This window comes from Pollicipes pollicipes, unplaced genomic scaffold (genome assembly GCF_011947565.3).
Source record: "Pollicipes pollicipes isolate AB1234 unplaced genomic scaffold, Ppol_2.1 Scaffold_4740;HRSCAF=5597_pilon_pilon_pilon, whole genome shotgun sequence".
Lineage (NCBI taxonomy): Eukaryota > Metazoa > Arthropoda > Thecostraca > Pollicipedomorpha > Pollicipedidae > Pollicipes > Pollicipes pollicipes.
In genome coordinates, this window is record NW_023596545.1 from 40,373,592 (window position 1) to 40,382,372 (window position 8,781).

At 54.0% G+C, this 8,781-nt stretch overlaps 1 pseudogene; it reads right to left on the bottom strand.

The window, feature by feature from the left end:
• Nucleotides 1-7,233: 7,233 nt before the first annotated feature.
• Nucleotides 7,234-8,017, bottom strand: LOC119098385 (transcription factor Sp9-like; annotated as a pseudogene).
• Between the last annotated feature and the right edge of the window lie 764 nt (nucleotides 8,018-8,781).

Sequence of the window (8,781 nt, forward strand, 5' to 3'; positions counted from 1 at the left end):
GAATCATGTAATGTTTGTCAAATGACCGCTTGGTAGAATATTCTGCGGAAGGTGTCGTGCAATAGAACTTGAATACTATACCCAGAACTGTGTTCGTTTCAAATTTCTAGAAGTTGATCCACGTTGCGTCCAGAACCCCTTTCCATTCACTTAGATTTAACTCAAAGTTTGGTTTCATGGTTTTAGAACAGATTCAGCATTCACCAACATTCAAGCTCAATGACTCACTTATGATTGAGCTATTTTCGTTGCGTGTGAATCGATTCAATATATCCTCTACCTCTTGACTGCAAGAAGACGCGGTAAGCATCCGAAGTTGATTTAAAGATGTCTTGACGAGGGCAAATCTAGAGTGACAAGACATGAAGGTACAAGAGGAAAAAATACGCGTCCTCATTGTTCTACAGCCTTCATCAAAACCGTGCAAACGTGTCAAAAGTGGTGCAGGGGCCTGAAAACCACGATAGAAATAATGTAAAAAGTTGTCATGATCAAGTATTAAGTAAGGTAACTCAAAAAAGTAACACACATTTACACTTAAACAGCTGTATCCTTAATCAGCGCTTGATAAATGAGAGAGAAAATGGGTTCTCCTATTGTTAGATATGTCGAATACGACGCAGTGTATACATTAGGCAGCGCAAGAGATATATGCCCATGCTGTGGAGCTCTACGCATAGCGATGTTTATTTGCCCGCTGTGAATCTGCTCTTTCTCGACATGGGTAGCCAACGCCTATTTATCTCTGAAACTTAATCCATTTCAGGTGTTGTTAGGTGTGGCCATGGGGTGATAGGATAAACCATCAATGCATGCGAAGCTGACTTAATGCCTAAAGGTAAAGATGGTACGTAGGCCAGGCACGATATGGGCTTTGGTGAGCCCACGTGCGGCGACCTTCTAGTCTGGCGGGCCGGCTTTTTGGAAATCAGGCATCATTTATGAACGCCGTGCTGGCAGGGCTTGATAGAACATGTGTTCCTCGCCCAGTCAAATTGGAAGAGGAGACTAATTTGTGCACAAAGTGTTTTAACATCTTTAATATTTGCATGTGACCTTGGCTTAACGATACAGGTCAGCTCTGTTTTTCGAAAGCCAGTGATTCAGTTCACGGCTCACATTGAATTTGCATCAGAAAGAATCGATTCACTCGTGATTGATGCAAAACGGATGTGATTCGCAAAAGATGGAGGGATTCGCCTCAAATCTAACACACGTGTGACCCCCAAGTCGGCACTGGTGGGCATGAACGGGTGTGAACTGTGATATGGTAGGCCATGCCAGTTGCAAAAGCTCAAGGCTATTCTTCATATTGTTTTTTTATTATGTTATTTATTTTATTTTGTTATATTATATTATTTATTTTATTTTGTTATATTATATTATTTATTTTATTTTATTTTATTATTTTTAATTTTATTTAATGTTAGTATAATATTAATATATTATATTCGAACAAAGGGTTCGAAATAATCACTAATCGGTATATAGGGTTCAAGGCTACCATTATTCGTTATATGGGGCTCAATGTTATCGTGGGCCCGTCTAGCTGTATCAAGAAACAAACATGTCATGTCATTGGGAAACAGTGTTATGAAGGGCTTCCAAGGCAGCAGGATGCGCCATTACAGCTTAAATCGTTTGACCTTCAAGAGATTCAATCTGACCGCAAAGGTCAGAGGTGGCCGTAGTTTGACCTTGGATGACCCGACCACTCAAAATCAACCAGACCGATGGCAATACAGTTCAGAAGGATAAAGTTGACCATCGTCTCTGGAACCCTTGCCCCTCAAGTCTTTTTCAGAATACTTCGTAACAGTTTGGTGAACGATGTCAACTTTTGTCTTTGTCAGCTGAGTTTGCATCAGTTTTACAGCTTTTGTGCATGCTTGAAGCTTTTGAACCATGCCCCGCATTGTGCCCCGCATTGTTGCAGCATGGTCTTCCAAATGTCAAATCTGGTCACAGATGTCAAAGTTCTAGCTTGACTCTGGATGCCCCGATCTTGCTAAAGCAACCAGAGTGGCAGTAATTCACTTCAGAGCGCTGAAGTTAAGAGAATCCGCCTAGCACACCTCTTTAGAGTACATTTTCTGCGAACAGTGAGCGCTATCTGTCACTTTTGAGCGAAATGTCACCAACATGACCTCAAGGAAGAAGTCCCTCGTACAGGTGATCATGAACTGTCAAGGTCAATGTTTCAAGCTTTTCCAACACTTGCGGCAGTGACATAAACTCAACTCCCAAAAATGTCAGCACCGCGTTCAAAGCTGTTCTGAAATCACTCCGGAAAACCTTAGGGATGGAGGCTACTCAGTCCCCCTTCCCCCATTGAAGGGCGAGGGAAAACGTCATCCCTCTGAAGTGCATTGCTTTCGCCGTGCTGCTTTTGCGGACCAGACCATCCAAGAAGAAGGTAGACTAAACTTTAATCTTTATTAACAGATCGGAACTTTTGAAGACCTTACAATCTAAGCGCTAATGGCCCACATCTTACAGATTTGGAATGCCTTCCTAACGAGAGACATTTCTAGCGCGTACTCGTGGATATTCACCAGCGCCATCTGATGGAGCTTTCCGAATTTTGCTCAACGCCATCTTCTGTATTGTTGTGGCATATTTAGCTGTTAAGATAAGAGATATCAGTCCTGAGTGGTCTATGAAGCGGTAATCTGACCATCATAGCCTGATTTGGCCTGTGAAAGGTTATATTTGCCATTGTTCAGTGACATTTATTTTGCACCGTTTGACAATGCAATTCCAATGTCGTTTTATCTGCAGGTATAGCTTGCTGATTTTTCAAGAATCTCTTAAGTCCCGTGTTCAGATTGAAGGTGAGGGCGACCGCACGGCTCAGGGCTAAGAAGAATAGCCGAGAAAACTGCTTTGGAATGCACTTCGTGGGACAAGCAACGTTATTTGTCACTTTTTGGGCAAAATGTTACTAACATTACCATAAAAAAGTGGTATAAATCATGAATCGCCGAGGCATACAGCTTCAAATTTGTAAATTTGCAATTTTCAAATAGGTGAGAGCATTGTGTAGACGTCGGCATAACAAATGGGCATCATGTTCATAACCGTTCAGAAACCATTCCAGATCAAATAGGAGGCTCCTGAGTCCTCTCGAGCGGTGTGGGTCGATGCCACCACCTATTTGGGTGCCCACGTGCTATAGCTGCCCTGAGCATCGTCTATGTCCCGCTCAGTCTGGCGGTGTCATGGGCCACGCTGTCGACCTGCCCGGCGCGCCCCGGCCCCTTCGCCGGGCCCGGGCTCCGCGCCCTCCTAACGCGACCCGACGGCGCGTCTCAACGCCGACGAGTGCGGCGCACACGAGACGGCGACAGGCGCGCGGCCATTGTCGCCGGCGCGGCGCTAACCGGCCGCCTGTCGCCTTTGTTCGCGACCGCGCGCCGCCGCCAGAGCCGCCGCCATTTAATGCTGCCGAGACCGGACCATTAGCGGCCGGCCAGACGGCAGCGCGCTTTGATTTAAGGCCGCCCGACGTCAGCGACGTCGGCGAACGACGGGGCCGGGCGGGCCGCGTCCGTTGGCGTCTTTCATCGCGCGGTCTCGGGCGCGGTGGCCGTTGAGAGCCGGGCGCAGGGGGCTTTGGAAAGCTAACGGTGAGACATCGTTATGATTTTCGGGCAAAGAGTGTTTAACAGCTCTTTTTGAAAGGATACGAGTGAGGCTAATCTTTCCGGAACGATGTTACTATTCATGTCTCGGTCATTCGTTACGGGCTGAGCTCGTTGTGCTTAAGACAGGCGTCGTTAGGCAGAAATATGGCCCGACGAATAAAAAATTACGCGGAATAATATTATTCTTAGCCGCCGCTTCGAGCTCGCTGTGTTATGCCAGGGGAACATTTTTTTTGTACGCGGGGAGCAGATGTGCGGCTTCCGCATATTTCCAGAGCGTCAGCGGGTGTGCGGCAGAACGTCACGAACCAACCGGTGTGGGTTGCAGGGACCCGCGCCCACCATTCCACAGACGAGCCCGGCGTGCACGGAAAATGGACGCATTTTTCACGTGCTTTGCCGTGCTTGTCTGTAAATGGTTCCTGATGTGCTTAGCTGTGGCCGGTAGTCCGAGCTTCATCGATGCCGGAAACAAAGAATCACTCACCGTGGTTGCCTTCCCCGCGCACCATTGCCGTACCCGCCACATGTGCTCAGCCCACCCACACGTCTACGCAATGAGAAAAGCATGCTAGACCGATGTTTTCACGGCGAATACCGCATTGCACTTCACTGCACTTAACCATAAGAGCCACGGGCCGCATCCGTGTGTGCGGGATGTGACCGTGTGACCTTCGAGCGACACTTGATGGGCGCACGTACTTGATGGACGTTGATGCTCCGAATACCTTTCTATTTACCTCTATACATGGCATTACCGTGCATCTGTCTGTACAGGGACTATTGCACCATGTTCCAATTATCTTTCACCCAAGGACCTTTTACGCCGAGGCGCTTAATTAGCTGACTTGGGAGGCTACAACTTTCTCTGAGGAACACATGCTTCGCATTTTGTCTGAGCCTTAAGCTAACCATTTATGACTTCTGTCTACGCATTCGACATCGAAAGCCACCAAGCCTCTCATTTTATTTGCCGCGGTTGGTGACCAAATTTCCCCAAAAGTCAACAACATGTGTTACTCCCAGGTTTTAACTCCCAAGACAAATGAAAACTGAAAAGGTCAGGTCCCACTCGCCCGAGGCTAGGTCTATTACTGACGCACGTCGACAAGGTCATTCCTGTTTATGGAATGCCACGCATGGTTCAATCCCAATCTAATCTAATCCCTAATCCCAACGGCGTCGTTCCGATGTCGTTTGGTCGTTCCATATATCGTTATATTATTATATTATATATATCGTTTGGTCGTTCCATACCTATAACAAGTTCACCGATGAAATATTGTTCGGTCTACCGTCATCGTGTGACGTGTTAGTATGTTCGCATCGTTTCACAACGCCGGTCCCGATTTGTTCAGGTGGTAGGGCACTGGAGTCGTGATCAAGAGCCCCTGGTTCGAATCCAGCAATTCCAAGGATAATTTGGGCTGTGGCGAGTACATGGCTGAAGGCCAACATCATCCAATCCTTCTAAGGGCCTCTAAACGCCTGACGACGGCCGGAGAGTTAACTGGCCGAAACGTTGCATGCATGCTAACACACCGGACGAGGATGATAGCCTGGCAATTAATCCATCTGTGACACTGAAATCTCGTCTCAACCCTTCCGTAAAACCCACTCGGAGATGTCGCTACCTACTGGGGTCCGCTGACTGATCCTGCCCCGAAGGACGGTCTGACGGCGATGACGGCCGCGCTGATGGCCCGTCCGTCAGGTCTCCTTCCGACCCTCTGACCGGCCACCGGCCAGGCGGCGACGGCCGCGCTGACGTCACGTCTCCGTCAGTCTCCTTCCGACCCTCTGACAGACCCCACCCCCCCCCCCCCCCTCTAACACCAGCGATCCGAGTCGGCAGACCCTTCTCCCAAGGTTTGCCGTACCTCAGTGCCTGAGCGCATGGCATGACTAAATGATACATGGCACGGGCATGCATGCACGAGCGGTTGGGTGCTACAGAACACTGGGGGTGCATTAATCACCATCGACCGCGTCTGGTTCAACAGCCGCATCCTGAGTAATAGCCGGCGTTGTAATTCAATTAAAAAGGACTTGGCGCCAACGATTTTTTTGTATTCTTCTGGAGCTCTTCTCTGCGCCTACAGCGATCATTTGGTGCTGCTCCGAGTCTGGCCTGGCACTGGATGTCGCCGATCTCCCTCAGCCGCCGCGCGGTCCCCCGGCCTGAGGTCGTCAGTGGAGCTCTTCTCTACGCCTACAGTCATCATTTGGTGCTGCTCCCGTCTGTGGGCCTGGCACCGGATGTCGCCGATCTCCCTCAGCCGCCGCGCGGTCTCCCGCTCGGCCTGAGGTCGTCAGTGACCCCCAGCGGACCTGCCTCCTCACCGGTGGCCCCACCGTCAATCCATCAGAAACCGGAGCCCGCCGCCGCCGGGCGTGGCAGCTCCCGGGCGAGGGGACTCCGACATCAAAGCCGTACCGAGCGGCAAAGTCCGGGCCGTGTCGCGGAAGGGCTGCGCAGTGCTCCACGAGTCTGCTGGGGTCTTACAGGCGTGAGGGTTGCATGGGAGCTGCATTGAGTGGGAGCTGGTTATTTTCAGGGCAGAAGTAAGCAGCAAACTTGCCGCCTGACAACTGAGGCAGTGTCACCAACAACGACAAATCAGCTGCAAATTACAGGTAGACGTACTGAAACAGTACGGAAATCCCGGGAAAAAGATCTGGTGTGTCTGCGGCTTGTGGAGCGGTCATTTTCGGTCAGCCGTTCCGACGCTCATCCCTTGGCACCGCGGGCACGGAGACACCCTTTAGGTCCGTGATGGGAAAAGGTCTTCAATACAGTGTCTTCGACCAGCCCATGCTTATGACCAGACTTCTCTTAATAAAGCCACCGTATGGCGCCAGGTGCTGGGCGTTAACCATAGAGCGCGGGGTGTCGGACGTGGTCAAGAACGATGCGGACCATGTTCCCTGTTCATTATTATTAGTATTCTCTTCATCAGCGCAGGTTTGTACAATAAATCATAGATCATTCATATACGCACTCACCATGATCGTCGCTGTGCATAGCACATCTCAGTAAGCTCAGTGATCGTCACGCACAAAAATCAACAAACTACGCATCACAACAGCGGGATAATTCAGACAAGACGAAGAAAACAAGACGAGGCATCGCTAAGAAACTCGTCACGCCGCCTCAGGCATATCGAGTATTTCGTAGGATGCTGAGCAGTTCATAGGCCGGACACGGCTGCATGAGAGTGCGCCCGCAGTCACGCCGCGCGCGTGACGGGTGCAGTGACGCCGCGCCGGGGGTCTCTCGGGAGGACCTCCCAGAGCGCCGCGCCCCAGCGGGACCTCTCACCGCGGCCGAGCCGTCCCAGGTCGCGACAATCACAGCTGACCGGCGGAGCGATGAGGCGATGGGCTTCGCACGAGATGAACAGTCAAACGGCGCGACACGGTTCGGTTGTTTGGCACGGACGAAACACGGCGGCGCCGGCGCCTGCCGCCCCCCCCCCCCTTCCCATCCCCGCCTTCCCACGCGACCGGGGCCTAACCGGCGGCTTGCAAGTCGGTCGGTGGCCGCGCCGTCGAGAGCGACGCGGCGATGTTGACGCTGTGTCCCTCACTCTGCGACTCGGAAGTCGCTGCCAGAGCCGCGCTTGCCGCCGCCCTCGGCGTGCGTCTTGGAGTGCTTGGCTAGGGGTGGTCGGAGCGCATGAAGCGCTTGTTGCAGATGGGGCAGGCGAAGCGCTTCTCGCCCGTGTGCGTGCGCAGGTGGCCGCTTGCAGGCTCGTCCGAGCGCGTGAACCGCTTACCGCAGAAGAGCCCAGTTGCAGACGAACGGCCGCTCGCCGGTGTGCCAGCGCAGGTGGGGCCTTGAGGTGCGACGGTCTTGTTGTAGACCTTGCCGCATCCGGGGATGTGGCCACGAGGTGCACGCTCTTCTTGCGCAGCTGGAGCGCGGCGGCCGGGCCGAGCCGCTCGGCCTCGCGCAGGTGGGACAGTCGCAGGTGGCGCGGCCCGTGTAGCGCCGCTGCGAGCGCGCGCTGCCACCGCGCTCAGGCCGAACGGCGAGCCCACCGACCCAGCCATCGCCTGGCCGGGCAGGCAATCGACTTGTACGAGTCGGACAGCAGGTGCTGGCCGGAGGAGAGCAGGTGCGCGTTGGAGCCGAGCCCCCAGCGACGAGTAGTCGGACGTGACCGGGTACGACATCTGCGGCATGCCCGACATGCCGCCCATGCCGGCCGCCGCCGCGTTCGACATCTCGAGCCAATTGGCCTGCGCCGCCGCCGCCTGCTGGTGCATGTCCCACCACGAGTTGGCCGCCATCTCGGGCTTGACGCGCCGCCGGCCGCCGCGGCGAACGCCCACTGGTCGTAGCCGGGCACGCGGCCGTACACGGGGAAGTGGTGCGCGCCGGCGCCGTCCGCCTTCAGGCTCGGCTCGGCCGCGGCCGGCGCGCAGAAGTACTCGCCGCCGGCGTAGCAGGACAGGCCGCCGCCGGACGCGGCCGGCGCCGAGCGCGTGTAGCTCAGCGCGCCGCTGGCCAGCGCGCCGCTGGCCGCGTTCTGCCGCGCCGGCGCCACGCTGGCCGCCGGCGCCGCCCCGCTCTTGCGCCAGGGCGTGAAGCCCTTGCCGACGGCGGCGTCAGCGAGCGGCGGCGGCGAGCGGCTCGTCAGCTTGTTGCACTGCGCGGCCAGCATCGCCAGCGGCGTGCCGCGCAGCGACGGGTGGTCCTGGAGCGGAGGAGCGGCCGGTTAGCGGGTCGGGTGGTGGCTGGAACGTCGCGGGCACTGTACAGCTCAGAGGGCGAGAAGGGAGAGCAGAAATCTGCGGTCTGGTAGCAGCGCATCCTAACGGTAATGGGGCGACCGCACGCGACACCACGTAACCACAATCTCCCGTCATTAAGTGCGCCACGTGCGTACCTGCTTGTCAGCTGAGCATCTGCACCTGTGTTTATAACGGCGCGGGCATGTACCTAAAATGTGTAACCAACGTCGTAGCATGGAAGAGCGACGGAAAGCTGGAGCAATGAGGGGCCATAGGCTCCTCTGGGATCACGATAAGCTCAGCCGTAGCTCGCATACCAGAGTCATCCGGTAACGAAGCAAGTGTTAACCGATATTAACTACCGATAACTGAACGATAGGAGCGCACGCCGACC